Source organism: Elephas maximus, chromosome 7 (assembly GCF_024166365.1).
Source record: "Elephas maximus indicus isolate mEleMax1 chromosome 7, mEleMax1 primary haplotype, whole genome shotgun sequence".
Lineage (NCBI taxonomy): Eukaryota > Metazoa > Chordata > Mammalia > Proboscidea > Elephantidae > Elephas > Elephas maximus.
This window is the reverse complement of record NC_064825.1, coordinates 89184267-89199863: the sequence shown is the minus strand read 5'-3', so window position 1 is coordinate 89199863 and position 15597 is coordinate 89184267. Positions and strand designations below refer to the sequence as shown.

At 43.1% G+C, this 15597-nt stretch overlaps 1 long non-coding RNA gene across 1 annotated transcript in view; it reads left to right on the top strand.

The window, feature by feature from the left end:
* The window catches only part of LOC126079697 (uncharacterized), a 50469-nt gene extending 41043 nt beyond the window's left edge, over nucleotides 1-9426 (top strand). Inside the window, exons 2-3 of the long non-coding RNA XR_007518237.1 lie at nucleotides 5878-6014; nucleotides 9103-9426. This is a non-coding gene — a long non-coding RNA (uncharacterized LOC126079697). The remainder of the gene's footprint in view (nucleotides 1-5877; nucleotides 6015-9102) is intronic.
* Nucleotides 9427-15597: the final 6171 nt, after the last annotated feature.

Genomic DNA, 15597 nt, shown 5'->3' with positions numbered 1-15597 from the left:
CCTTGGTGATCCTCACATGTGCCCACCTCTGTGTCTAACCTGCTCCTTTTACAACTCAGAAGTGATTAGCTTTAGGACATACCCTATATTTGTATGGGCTCATCAACCTAACAAAGGAAACCCTATTTCCAAACAGGATTATATCCACAGGTATAAGGTTAAGTTTCCAATACATACTGGGGGCAAAAAACAAAAACAAACCAAACCCATTGTTGTCGAGTCGATTCTGACTCATAGTGACCCTACATACTGGGGAGGGGGCGCATAATTCAACCCATAACACACAGTAAACTAGAGTAAAGCAGGGAATGGGTCTTCCACCTGGCAGGCCATATTTGTTTTCTTTACATTGTGTGCACTTGTAAACAGAGGGGAGAGAAGGGATGAGACTCATGGGAGAGTTTCTTCAGAATAAGGCCCCTCACACTTGCCTCTAAACTGAGCACCAAGAGGATAAAGACGGTGTCTGCCTTTGTTATCCACTTGTCCCAGACAATCCTGTCTCCAAAGCTTGGGCCCCTTCCCACATGGCCTACCTGATATAATAAACACAATAGCACCATTCAAAGAAAACCAGTTGCTGTTGAGTCAATTCTGACTCATGGAGACCCCACATGTGTCAGAGCGGAACTGTGCTTCATAGAGTTTCCAATAGCTGATTTTTTGGGAGGTAGATCACTAGGCTTGTTTTCTGAGGCAACTCTGGGTGGACTGGAACTGCTGACCTTTTAGTTAGCACCTGAGCATCTTAATAGTTTGTGCTACCCAGGGACTCCATTCAAATGTGAAGGGTTATCAATGCTATTGAGATCAAGGCAAAGGGAAGTGGAGTAGACAGCCACCAGCAAATGAGTGTGTAGAGAGCAGACCAGAAGGTACTAGGAAGGGGCAAGATTGTCCCAGAGAAACAGGAGCACCAGCATTTTCCCAGGGCCTTTCCGTTTTGGGGCATATGCTGACCTGTCAGGTAAGAGGCTACCTACTAATTTCTTCCACACCTGGCCAGGAGCTGGGGCTGCTGCCTGATTTCCATCATGCTAATTGCCACCATCTCCCCAGTGACACCGAGCTATGTTTCAGATAAGGCACTTCCTTAATAGTCTCCCATTTCCCTGCTGACACCAGAAAATAGGCCTGACTTGGCCATGTATTACCGCACTGAGCGAGGCAGAGCTGTTACACCCAGCCTCACAGCCCAAACCATTAGTGAACCTAGAATCAATAGTGCTCAGGCAACTCTTGTTTCCCTGAAAGCATTCATTTGGCATGTTTGCTATTTGTCAGGCAGTTCCTTTCTCTAATGTCCCACAGTTTGTGGCCCTGGCTCCTGAGTCTCTCCTCCTTCCACAAAGTGCTTAGAGGCACTTTGCAAGTTCTAGACAACATCAGCTTTTTTCAGAACAAAAGAAGAGTGATAAGACAGCATATTCATCAGCAGGTTCTAATTAACGACTGTTTTGGTTACAGTTCTTTGGTTGCAAGCAACAGGAATCAACTGTGGTGAACTTAAGCAAAGTAGGACCTAATGGGAAGTCTCTTCAGGACACAGCAGTGAAGCTAGATCAGTCCAGCCAACCTTCCTAAGATTCAAGTTCAAGGGAGAGAGCATCAATGTGGTCTAGTTTGGGTCACTTGCCTACTCTTTGGCCAAAGGAGGGCGGGGCACCTAGATAATCTGTGTCTACAAAGTTGGAGTAATGATTCCAGAAGAGGAGAAAATGGATGTGGATCAGGCACATGGCAGTTCACAAGAGAGACAAACATCAGGGAGGTAGGGAGGCCCAAAGAAGGTGTGAATGACCCAAACCCATTGCTGTTGAGTCTATTCCGACTCATAGCAATCCTATAGGACAGAGCAGAACTGCCCCATAGGTTTTCTAAGGAGCAGCTGGTTGTATTTGAACTGCTGACGTTTTGGTTAGCAGCCAAGCTCTTAACCACTGTGCCACCAGGGCTCCATACTAATGACCCAGCATGTGGTAATTTACCCCCTCTGGCCTGTAGAAAAGTCCTTAGATGGCGCAAGCACTGTTAACTTAAAGGTTGGCAGTTCAAACCCACCCAGTGGCACCATGAAAGAAAGGCCTGGTGATCTGCTTCTGTCAAAATTACAGCCAAAAAAACCCTATGGAGCAGTTCTACTCCATAACACATGGGGTTACCAGGAGTCAGAATCAACTCGATGCCAATGAGTTGGGCCTTTAGATCTACCAGATCTGTTAAAGTGCTTGGCACTCAACACATTTTCAGTAAACACTAGCTAAAAAAAAACAAACCCATTGCTGTCTAGTTGATTTCGACTCATAGCAACCCTATAGAATAGAGTAGAACCGTCACGTAGGGTTTCCCAGGCTGTAATCGTTACGGAAGCAGACTGCCACATCTTTCTCCTTGGGAGAGGCTGGTGGGTTTGAACTGCTGACCTTTAGGTTAGCAGCTGAGTGCTTAACCACTATGCCAGCAGGGCTCCTTCAAATGACAGCTAGGACCTTTTTTTTCCCCTTGAGTTATTGCTATTGTAGCATAATTTCCAACACTGTTCTTGTTGTTAGCTGCTCTCAAGTCAGCCCCCAACTCATGGATGCCCCATGAACAACATGATTGGAACATTGTGATCCACAGGGTTTTCACTGGCTGATTTTTGGAAGTAGATCAACAGACCTTTCTTCCTAGCCCATCTTAGTCTGGAAGCTCCACTGAAACCTGTTCAGCATCATAACAACACTCAAGCCTCCACCAACAGGAATTGAACCCCCGGGGCTTTCGCATGGAAGGTGATAATTCTACTGCTGAACCACGCTAGGCAAAGTTAAAGTTCCTGACAGAAGACTGGAAACCTGACATAATTATTGTTCCGCAATACATAAAGAATCCTGCTAAGCACTGTGACTAACTCTTTCTTAAGATTGCTGCTAAGTGTAACAGGTAAGGGGAACGATTTGAGATTTTTGAAGACTTGGGTGAGACATGAAGAACTTGAAGCCTTGAAGAGGATATAGAAGAACATTGTGAACCCTACTTCTCAACAGAGATCTTTAAGCAGAATGGAATTTCATCTGTGAGGGATAACTTAACCCTATCCAGCACTATCCTTCAGAATTTGTACTATAATTGCTTGTTTACTTCCCTGAATCACCTTCTACACTGCCAGCTCCTTGAAGGAGGAGGGCAAAGACTGGAGTCTGTTTACTGCTGTATCATTGGGGCCCCGCACACGGTGTGGCACACAGTATGTGCTCAGAAAAAGATTTGTTGACGGAATGATTAAATGATGAGCATCTGGATTACACGAGCTTTCGAGGCCACTGGTTGGCTAATGTGGAGCCCTGGAGGCACAATGGTTAAAGAGCTTGGCTGCTAACTGGAAGGTCAGCAGTTCAAATCCACCAGCCGCTCCTTGGAGACTCTATGGGGCAGTTCTACTCTGTCCTATAGGATTGCTATGAGTTGGAATCAACGCAATGGCAACAGGTTTGGTTTTTTTGGGGGGTTTTGGTGGGCTAATGGCAAAGGGTTACAGGTACTGCTCTACATCCATCTGTGGAAACAGAATAAAGTTTTCTGGTGTCATCTTTCAGGGCTATGAAGTAGACTTCACCAGGTTTTCTTATCTGAAGCCTTGTTAAAGTGGAGGGGAGAGACAGAATGGAGGGGAGGCAGGAAAATTCATGATTCAGAGGTGGGACTTGGAGGAGAGGAAATGGATGGCAGAGGGAGGGGGTTGACAGGAAATTCCTGTGAGAACCGGGGAGCGGGACCATTGCCAGGAACTTCATTTAGTTCTGGCCTGGAAACTGCTGACCACAAGTCCCCTCCTGATTCAAATGCCCATAAGCTGGAGTGAGGGAGGCTGACCCTATGCTATACTTTCTCTCCAAGGAGAAAATGTCCAATAGCAATACAAGGCATGCCACAGGCAGTTCTTAACTATAGGCCATGTATAGGTTGAAGGAATAAACACTGCAGGAGTTCATATGAGTTAGAGACCATTGTGGTTAGAAGTGGGCAGCGGTGGCTTTGTGGGGAAGAAGGGTGCTATGGGCTGAACTGTGCTGCCCCAAATATGTGTTGAAGTTCTAACCCCTGTACCTATAAATATGACCCTTTTTGGAAATAGGAATTTTCTTTTGTTATGTTAATGTACCATGGCAGAATGGCATGGGTCCTACACCTAATTGCTTTTAAGTGGTATCTTATAAAAAGAGCAGAATAGCCACAGTGACATACTCACAGGGGAAAAACAGACATCATGTGAGGACCCACCTATAACCAAAGAAGCACCAAGGATTGTGGGCAGACACCAGAATCTCGGAGAGAGGCCCACAGAAGGAATCCATCTAGCCGAGACCCTGATTTGGACTTTTAGCCTTCAGAACTGTGGGAAAATAAATTCCTGTTCCTTAAAGCCACCCACTTGTGCTGTTTTGTTTTGTTTTTTAGCAGCATCAGGGAACTAAGACAAAGGGGGATTCAGATTGGTCTTATATGATGGGAGAGATTTGTTTGGATACATGGTGAAAAAGAACAGGCAGAGGACAGAGCCTGAACAAAGCACAAAAGTAGAAAAGGACAGTTTGTCCTTCTAAGGCAGGTAGTTCCTAGCAAACTCAGGAAAGTGAATAGTCAGAGAAAAGGTGAGAAGGGGAGGCTGTGGTCAAGGCAAGGAGAGTCCTTAAGGTAAATTAATATTTTGGATTCATACATATATTTCATAAGTACTTCTTGGTGGCACAATGGTTAAACACTTGGCTGCTAACAAAAAGACTGGTGTTTGGAACCCACTCAGTGGCTCCATGGGAAAAAAGACCTGGCAATCTTCTCCTGTAGATTAAAAAAAAAAAAATTTACAGCCCAGGAAACTCTATGGGGCAGTTCTACTCTGCCATATAGGATCACTATGAGTCGGAATTGGCTCAACACACAACAACAACAACCTACATATGAATTAATGAGTGAATGAATGAGTGTGAAAATGAACAGAGGGTGAACAGGAAGGAAGGAGATGGCTCGTCTACTGTTCAAATAATTCCGTCCAGCCCAATGGTGACAAAAGGCTTTAAACAGTTAGCCTCGCAGGTGAGCTATGCTGAGCTCGGTGCCACAGGGCTGGGAAGCTGCCTGATAAGAGGTCTGGCTGGGAGGTGGCCAGGCTTAAAAACAAAGGTACTGGAGCTCCTGGGGCGATGTTTGCAGCTGAGTGAAGGTCTCCAGAGATCTCTTTCCTGTCAGCCAATAGAGGGGCTCAGCCAAGTGGGTTAACGTGGTAAGCTAAGTAGAATGGGCTATTTCCCTATGGTAAAATTTTAGGGATGCCGGGAAGGCTCCCTGCCTCCCAACTGCCCACTTTATCCCTTGATGGAACTGGATAATGCCTGAAATTCTATAACCAAAGTTTCATTCTTAGCTAGAAACTTTGATCAATACACCATTTAAAGCTGTTATCGCTCAATTACACACTATTATAAATGAAGGAAAACCCTGGTGGCATAGTGGTTAAGAGCTACAGCTGCCAACCAAAAGGTCAGCAGTTTGACTCTACCAGGCGCTCCTTGGAAACCCTACGGGGCAGTTCTACCCTGTCCTATAGAGTCACTATGAGGTGGAATCGACTTGATGCCAAAGGGTCAGTTTGTTTTGCAAATGAAGGATCTCAACCACATTTTGACAGGAAAGTTGGGAAAGGGAAGGAAAGATGTAACCTGAGTATTTGAGATGCAAGATTGTCAGAGACACTGAAAGTAGGGAAGAGAGTGGTGAGGAGGAATCATGACAAACTTTGCCAAGGGTGATTTTGCCGAGTTTGAGCAACTGATCCTCACACTAGCCAGACTGCCCAGTTATTAGCAAAGATGTTTCATAAACTCAATCTGATTACAGCATCAGCCAGATGATTTGCGTGACCACAAGAGGCAGCTAACACCGTAACCACTGGCCTCTATAACGCGTACGGGAGCTTGGCTAATCTGAACATTAGCGGGTTGCGGCGGCTGGTGGACAGATGCCTGCCACAAAAGGTGAGTGATGCTGTCTGTCCTCAAGATCCAAAGGAGGCCCAGGTTGTTCAGGAGGATGGCAGTGTTCATTCCTATTATAAAATCCCCCGAGAACACCAGGCTGTTTAAAGGATCAGTGTGTGGACCATTTTTCTTCTCACGAACTTGCCTTCCAGTCTCATGCTGCATATTTCCTGGTTGTAATAGTTTGGAGAAAAATATTGCTAAATGGCTGCATAAACAATTTTAATTGGCCTGGGCTCCCAAAATGTGCTATTTTTGTTCTGCTGCCAAGTTTGCTTTTTTACTAGCTAATTATGCCCAGCATTTAACTTTCAGCAAAAAACAGGAAATAGGGCATTCATTACTCGAGTGACAACTTTTCAACAAGCCCACATTTCAACATCCATTGTGTAATTTCCTCTCCTGAGCTTACAGTTAGTTGTTCCATCAGGCCTTTGGAAACAAACAGCTCCTTCAGTGGGGGCTGGTAGGGGCTTTGTTCAGTTCTACATGCTTGCCGATCTCCAACACAGGCAGACGGAGAGGCTCCCATGAGATCCCAGTGCTCGTGGGGTGGGTCTCCCACCTTGTCTGGGCTTTTCCCAGAAATGTGCCAAGTGGGGTTTTTGCTGGTCTGAGTTTGCTGCCAGACTGGGTTCTCTCATCAGGACCTGGGCTGTGCCTCTTGTTTATGCAGTGCCCCAAGGCTCCTGGGGACTCAGGTGACGCTCAGGGACCACCTCTTATCCACTGAGGAATCACAGAAGACAGTCAACCCCAGTTTCTTAGGCAGGAACGCCAAGAAAGTGCTGTAATGCCATGTCTTGTTACATGATCTATTTTAAATTAATTTAGTTATTTTTTTTATTGTGCTGTATATCATATTTGCAGAAAAAATACACAAATGATTAAGTGGACAGCTCAATGAACTGCTGTATAGCAAATACCAGGTGACTAACATCCAGGTTGAGTAGATTATTTCTAGTGGAAACCCCTCTTGTGCTCCCTTCTAATCACTCCTCCCTCCATTCTGACCTCTAATACTACAGTTTAGTTTTAGGTGTTTAAACTTCATACCAATGGAACTGCATAATATGTCCACCACCTGTCAGTCATTGTATTGTGGTGGCTTGTATGTTGTGATGCTGGAAACTATGCCACTGGTATTTCAAATACCAGCAGGATCACCTATGGTGGATAGGTTTCAGCAGAGCTTCTAGACTACAACAGACTAGGAAGAAAGGCCTGGTGATTACTTCAAAAAATTAGCCAATGAAAACCCTATGCATCACAAGAGAACATGTCAGATATAGTGCTGGAAGATGAGCACCCTAGGTTGGAAAACACTCAAAATACACAGTGACCGCAGCAATGGACTCGGGCATACCAATGGTCATGAAGCCGGGCACCATTTTTTTCTGTAATACGTGAAGTAGTCATGAGTCAGAGATGACTCAATGGCACCTAACAACAATACAATATGTGTGTGAATACAAGTGTGTATATTTTTATATTTGACTTCTTCTACTTTTTTTTTTCTTATGGCTGTACTTCATTTTCATTACCACAGAGTACCCCATTGTATGAATATATCACAATTTATCTGTTGTACTATAAATGGACATTTGGGTTGTTTCTAGTTTGGGGCTATTCTGAATAATGCTGCCACGAACATTCCTGTGCATATTCTTGGTACACATGTTCACACATTTCTGTTGAGTGTCAAGTAGGAGAGGACTGCTGACTCATACATGTAGTTGATGTGCACATTAATTTTTATAACCTCAGCCAAACTGTTTCCAAAGTAGTGTATGTAATTAATTTGCCACTACTCTGCTTCCTCACCAACACTTGGTATTGTCTCTCCCTCTTTTAAAAGCCATTTTGGCAGTTGTGTAGTGGTACCTCCATGTGGTTTTTTTGCTTGTCTCTGATTATGAATGAGTTTGAACACTTTTTCATATGCTTATTCATGACTGGATTTAGAATAAGATGGAAATTGAAGAACCAAATGGTTGAAACTGGGAAAATGATACTGTAATGAGAGAGGAGGTTGCCTAAAATTTCACTTCTTGAGGCTCTGATATTGATCGAGAAGGACTTAATGAACCCCCATGGTAGATCTACAGTTGTGTGGGAGAATCAAAAGAAGCTGATCACCCTATACACGCTGTTATGTTGTTGTTGTTAGGTGTCGTCCAGTTGGTTCTGACTTATAGTGGCCCTATGAACAATAGAAGAAAACACTGCCTGGTCCTGCGCCATCCTTAAAATCATTGCTATACTTGAGCCCATTGTTGCAGCCACTGTGTCAATCCATCTCGTTTAGATTCTTCCTCTTTCTCACCTACCCTCTATTTTACCAAGCCTGATGTCCTTCTTCAGGGACTGATCCCTCCTGATAACATGTCCAAAGTACGTGAGACATAGTCTTGCCATCCTCGCTTCTAAGGAGCAATCTGGTTGTACTTCTTCCAAGAAAGATTTTCTCTCTAAGCAATATATCAGCAGCATCTTTCTATGTCATTAAATATCCTGCAGCATCATTTTAAATGGCTACATCATATTCATCACAAAAGGTATCACAATTTACTTAACCAATTGTCTGTATTTTTCAATTTTTCTCTATTATCAACAATAATGGGCTGGAAATTCTTGTGACTAACTCTGTGGGCACATTTGAGATTATTTGCTAATGCCAGCACACTTCAAAACTATGATATTATACTTTGGGGCAAAACTGGGGAGCACACACCCAAAACCCAGTGCTGTAGGTACATATAAATGATTAATTAATAGGAAGGCTGACTCTTTGAATTTATATTTTCCTTTTATGGGTCTGCCCTCCACTTTACCAAAACTCGGCGGTCTTCCTGAGGGCAAGCTAAATAGAGTTGATCCAGGCACTCCACCTCCTGCTTTGGCTCCTTATTATGAAACTAATAAAAATACTATTATTAACTATAATTGTCATATTAATCATCATAATCATTATTTATTGAGTATTTACTATATGGCAAGCTCTGAAATCCATGTGGTAGGCTGATTTCAAAAATGGCTCTAATTCTTTACCGTTCCTTGTATCCATGCTCTTTGCAATTTGCAGCTCCTTACATCAAGAGGTGAAGACTATTCCTTTGGACCCAGGTCCCTGTGCTGAGAAGATCGTCACTGGGGAAGGCTGATGATAAGGACCTTCCTCCAAAGCTGAGAAGAGAAAGCCTTTCCCTGAAGCCAGTGCCTTGATTTTAGACTTGTAGCCTACTAGGCTGTGAGAGAATAAATTTCCTTTTGTTGAAGCCACCTACTTGTGGTATTTCTGTTAGAGCAGCACTATTAGTTCTCTCAAAGAACAGTTTTGTGCTTCTTTTGCTTCTGAGAAAGTGACCCATGACTGTTAACAGGTAAACCCAGGAGAGGCATCTTGCCCTTGCAGAGAATACTTAATATATTTTAAACAGATTAACTGAAGATCTCCAACAGGAAAGGTCCATCCTGTGTTATCTTGCTAATCATGTATTCTGTAATGGAATCTTTGTTGTCACATGTAAATTTTTCTGTACCTTCTGTGTCCTCTAGACAAACTTTGTGTACTCCTTAAAAAAAAAAAAAAAGAAAGAGGTGAAGACTATTTCCTTACCCCTTGAATCTGGACTGACCTTGCGACTTGCCTTGGCCAAAAGGATACAGCAGGAGTGCTGTTGCTCTAGGTCCAAGCCTAGGCCTCAAGAGACCTTGCATGTTTTTGCTCTCTCTATCTCTTTCTCCTCTGCTTTTCAGCATGGAAACGTGCCTAGATCAACTTAATGGAAGATCAGACATGGGGAGCAAAGTCAAGACCCTAGATATGTGAGAGAACCCAGTCCACCCAAGATCAGCCAAGCCTCCTAAGCCAACCTACAGTTGACTGTAGACACGTTAGTAATTCCTACTAAGCACATTGGAACCACCCAACTGACCCATAGACTCATGAGCAGAAATAAACGTTGATTGTTGTATGCCACTGGAGTTTTGTGGCTGTTTGCTTTCCAGCATTATTGTGGCAATAACAAAAAAACAAACCCATTGCTGTGGATTCGATTTGGACTCACAGTGACCCTATAGGACAGAGCAGAATTGCCCCATAGGGATTCCAAGGCTGTAATCTTTATGAAAGCAGACTACCATGTCTTTCTCCCAAGGAGTGGCTGGTAGATTTGAACTGCCAACCTTTTGGTTAGCAGCAGAGTGCTTTAACCACTGTACCATCAGAGGTCCTTATTATGGCAATAGATAATAGGTACTGTAGTGGCTACATCTAATGGATGGAATACTAGTTCCCATCATCTTCAGCCACAGTGATTGATTCAGTGATGGGCATATGACTCAAGGGAGTGGGCAATAAAGAACTTCCTTGAGGCTTCCCTGCTAGAACAAATACCACAGGAGTCATAGGGCACAGATTACACGAGTAAGCTCTGAATCAACATTGCAAAGGTTTAAATCCTAGTTTTCTTTTTACTAGCCGTGTGACTTGGGACAATTCTATTTACCTCTCTGTACTCCAGTATTCTCGTATTTCAGTCAGGATTCTAGTTGCAAACATTGTAAAGGACTCTGAGTTCAAGAGTAAAGGAACTTATTAAAATGTATAAGAAAGCTCACAGAATTCTCTGAGAGGGTTGGAGGGTCAGGCTTGGAGGCTTTTCATTCAGAAACTACCCCAGGTTACACCCAATACCATTGCAGATGAATGAGCCCACTCCCAGCTGCCACGCCCAGGCAACTGCTGATGACCACTCTGAGGCCGATCATGATGACTGGGACTTTCACTGCTGCGGACCCTGGAAGCTGAATGTCTTGGCTGTTCTCCTCAGACTGAATCATACCTGAGGTCAGCTTCTCCTAGTCACAAAGTTCTGAATTGACCTACCTCATGGGTGCCCCAGGTTGGTGGCTGTTCCCATCCGTGTCTGCACTAGAGCTGCAAAGGAATCTAGAAAAGCACACTTCTGGCTGCTCCTTGAGGAGGCCTGAACTCATAAAGTAGGGAATGCCCAAATGTAGAAAGGGTGTTCACAAGTGCTGGGTGGCCAAAAAAATGACAACCATCCACTACAGCTCACGGGAATGATAACACTACAGGCAGTCCTCGAATTACGATGCGGTTTTGTTCCAAAGATTCAGTCCTAAGTCAGTTCTTACGATGCGGTTTTGTTGCAACGATTCAGTCGTAAGTCAGTTCTGACGTAAGTTGAGTATCTCTCTCTTTTTTTTTTTTTTAGTTTTCATTATTATTGTCTTTTATTGCCAGTATCTTTATAAATCCAATCTCTATTTGTCTTTGGAAGTTGGAAACATTACATATAAACTTACAGATATATTTTAATGCATACATTAAAAAAACACACAAATCATAAAAATTTACCTTGATGATGAAGAAGAGTTGGACAACATTGGCATTTTGCCAGTTGTGGTAATAACTCCTCTTGTTGAAGGTTCTGGATCATCTGGATTATCCCCGGGAATGGGGGTGGCGTTTCTAGTTAGAAAATTAGTGAGAGTTGTCCTCCTGTTGAAGGTTCTGGATCATCTGGATTATCCCTGGGAATGGGGATGGCGTTTCTAGTCAGAAAATTAGTGAGAGTTGTCTGTATGGTCCTTTTCTTTTTTTCTTCACATATTTTGCTGTAACATCTCACTGCTTCCGAAATCTGCCTATTGGCTTTAGCAAAGGAATCAGCTTTTGGGTCCACATGTTTTCAAGCAACTGAAGCCCCGGTTTAGTTTAGAAAATTAAATCTATATGGCAGTGTTTCAAATAGTAAATCAGAAAATTGAGCATCTGAGAATGATAACATTAGCAAATTACATGCTGCAACACTGTATGTAGTACATACTACTAACGATGTTAAAAAAAAGAAAAAACAAGACAGTTGAAAGTGCTGTTCATTGTAACCCAAGCACATTGTAAATCAGGGACTACCTCTGTCTACTTCACAGAGATATGGTGAGAACTAAATGAGTTGAGTGTGTAATGCTTTAGCTTGTGCCGGGTACTTCCAAAAAAACCAATTGTCATCAAGTCAACTTTGACTCATGGCAACCCCATGTGTATAAAAGTAGAATTGAGCTCCATAGGGTTATCAATGGCTAATTTTTCAGAAGTAGGTTGCCAGGGCTTTCTTCTGAGGCATTTTGGGGTAGACTTGAAACTACAACCTTTTGGTTAGCAGTTGAGTGTGTTAATTGTTTGCACCAGTCAAGGACTGCCTACTTGGTACATGTTTTTAGGTGCTATCAAGTTGGTTCTGACTCATAGCAACCCTATGTACAACAGAATGAAACACTGCCCGATCCTGTGCCATCCTCACAGTTGTTGTTATGCTTGACCCCATTGTTGCAGCCACTGTGTCAATCCATCTTGTTGGGGGTCTTTTTCTTTTTCACTGACCCTCTACCAAGCATGATGCCCTTCTCCAGGGACTGATCCCTCCTGATAACATATCCAAAGTACGTGAGACATAGTCTCGCCATTCTTCCTTCTAAGGAGCATTCTGGTTGCACTTCTTCCAAGACAAATTCGTTTGTTCTTTTGGCAGTCCATGGTATATTCAATATTCTTCTCCAACACCGTGATTCAAAGGCATCAATTTTTCTTTGGTCTTCCTTATTCATTGTCCAGCTTTCGCATGCATAGAAGGCAATTGAACACACCATGGTTTGGGTCATGCGCAGCCTAGTCTTCAAGGTGACCTCTTTGCTTTCCAACACTTTAAAGTGGTCTTTTGCAGCAGATTTGCCCAATGCAATGAGTCTTTTGATTTCCTGACTGCTGCTTCCATGGGTGTTGATTGTGGATCCAAGTAAAATTAAATCTTTGACAACTTCAATCTTTTCTCCATTTATCACAATGTTGCTTATTGGTCCACATTTGTGAGGATTTTTGTTTTCTTTATGTCGAGGTATAATTCATACTGAAGGCTGTGGTCTTTGATCTTCATCAGTAAGTGCTTCAAGTTCTCTTCATAGTACATAGTAAGCACTTAATAAAGATTTACTAGACAATAACTACAGTTTCACGTCACTCATCTGGAATCATGTTAGGCCAGAACAGTCAGGGGTCATGTTCCCAATCTATGGAAGAAGATGGTCTGCAGGGGAAGGGAATGAAGAAGGTATCCTATGAGAACAGAGAAGCAAGGTGGCGAGAGAGTTCTAGGAAGCATTAGGTCTCCTGTTCCCATCATCTTCAGTTACCCTCCTGGCTAGAAAAATCAGTAATCCTCCCCTCACTGCCCCTCCAACCCTTGGTTTTTTGTTTTTGTTTTAGCTTAAGATAATGTCACAGGATGTTAGAACAGATTTTTTTCAGCCTAAGTTTTTGACTGGAATACCAATATGACTGATATCAGAACCTAACATGGATGTGAGACAAATCCAAATTTTAAAATAAAAAGGCTAAGACCCTTCTGAATCTCCTCACTTGAGATATAAAAAGGTGTCAGAGGTGGATAATGGGGATTCTGGAAGCAAGATAACTTTAGTTAAAACCATTCTGTGATTTCTAACCCACTTACCCCCAACCGAGAACAGGTGGATACTTGCCCCCTCACATGAAGCCTCATGTAGAGGGCTTCCATAGGATTTTGAGGAACAGATGGGTAAAGAAGTTTATTTGAAGACAGCTGTTGCTTTGGAATCAATTTGTCAGGGAAAATGGATGTGTGTGTATTTCCCATGGCCCAAGTATAAGAAAAGAGAGCCGATATAGAGTTGTCTCTGGTCCTGCTCAATAAAGCTGTCAGGAGGGGTGCAGAGACCTCAGCAGAAAGAGGCTGGAGGTGTTCAGATGACCATTGAGTGGAAAATGAGTTACAGAAGGCTATTGAGAGAACTGCAGAAGAGAGGACTCCAGCAGGGTACCCCCAAGAACTTAAGAAAGAGCTATGAAAAGAGTTAGAATGAAAGAAAGTACCAGATTTGATCATCTTCCAGACCATTGTGGATGCTCACTTCAACCATCAGCCTGATCCATCTGGGAATGCCCATCTTAACCATGAACCTGGTCCATCTAGGGATACCTGCTTTATCCACAAGCCTGGACCATCTGGTGATGCCTGTCTTAACCATGAGCCTGCACCATTTGGGGATACTTGCTTTATCCATGAATCTGGACCATCCAGGGACTTTCACTTTAACCATGAACCTAGTCCATCCAGGGATGCCTGCTGAGGGGTTAACAAGGCAAAAGTATCATGATAAATGGAGAAAACATTGAAATTGTAAAGGATTTCATTTTGCTTGGATACGCAATCAACGCCCATGGAAGCAGCAGTCAAAAAATCAATGATGCGTTGAGCTGGGTAAATATGCTGCAAAAGACCTCTTTAAAGTGTTAGAAAGCAAAGATGTCACTTTAAGGCCTAAGGTGTGCCTGATCCACGCTATAGTGTTTTCGGTTGCCTCATATGCATGCTAAAGCAGGACAATGAATAAAGAAGACTGAAGAAGAATTGATGCCTTTGAATTATGGTGTTGGCAAAGAATATCGAATATACCTTGGACTGCCAATAGAACAAACAAATCTGTCTTGGAAGAAGTACAGCCAGAATGCTCTTTAGAAGCAAGGATGATGAGACTTTGTCTCACATACTTTGGATGTGTTGTCAAGGAGGGACCAGTGCCTGGGAGAAGGACATCATGCTCGGTAGAATAGAGGGTCAGTGAAAAAGAGGAAGACCCTCAATGAGATGGATTGACACAGTGGCTACAACAATGGGCTCAAGCATAACAACGATTATGAGAGATGGCACAGGACCAAGCAGTGTTTTGTTCCGTTGTACATAGGGTGGCTATGAGTCGGAACCCACTTGAGGGCACCTAACAACAACAACAACCCTGCTAATGCATCACCACACCTGGGCAGTAATGCCTTAGCCCCAAAGACCCTCAGGGAGTATCACTAATGGGAGGGATTCAAGCACTGTGGCAAGCCTGTCACAGCTCAACAGAGAGGCCACAAATGTGGGGCTGGTTGTGCTTCCCCCAGTGGGAGTGGGAAAAATGAGGATCTACAGAGAGCTGCTTGGAACAGTACTCTTCAATCCCTAAATAAGTATTTATTTGGAGGGTGGTCTTCAGAGTCAGATTAACAAGTAACCAAGGTACTCAAGGGATTACATTAAGCAAGGTACACACGACCTTACCTGTGCTTGCTTACTAATCTGTAGTGCACAATTTCACCTGTTTTTTACCATATGCAGGTGAAATTGTGTACTACAGATTAGTAAGTAAGCACAGGTAAGCCCATGCATACCTTGCTTATTGGGTAATCCATCCCTGGCAGTCTTCTTAGATCTTTCTTCATCCCTTTAATTCTCAGGCTGACTCTGGCTATCCCTAGCCTAGAATGATTCAGGCATTCATTAATTCAAATAGTGTTGATTAAAAATAATTAAATAATTAGTATAAACAATTAAAAAATTATATTATATTTATTGAGCTTCTTGGCACTGTGGTGATGAGCAAGACATTCAGGAGCCTGGTGAGATGAAGGACACTCTAACCTGGGACCCAGAAGCCCCATCTGCCAGTTATTCTGGGTGACTTTGAGCATGGA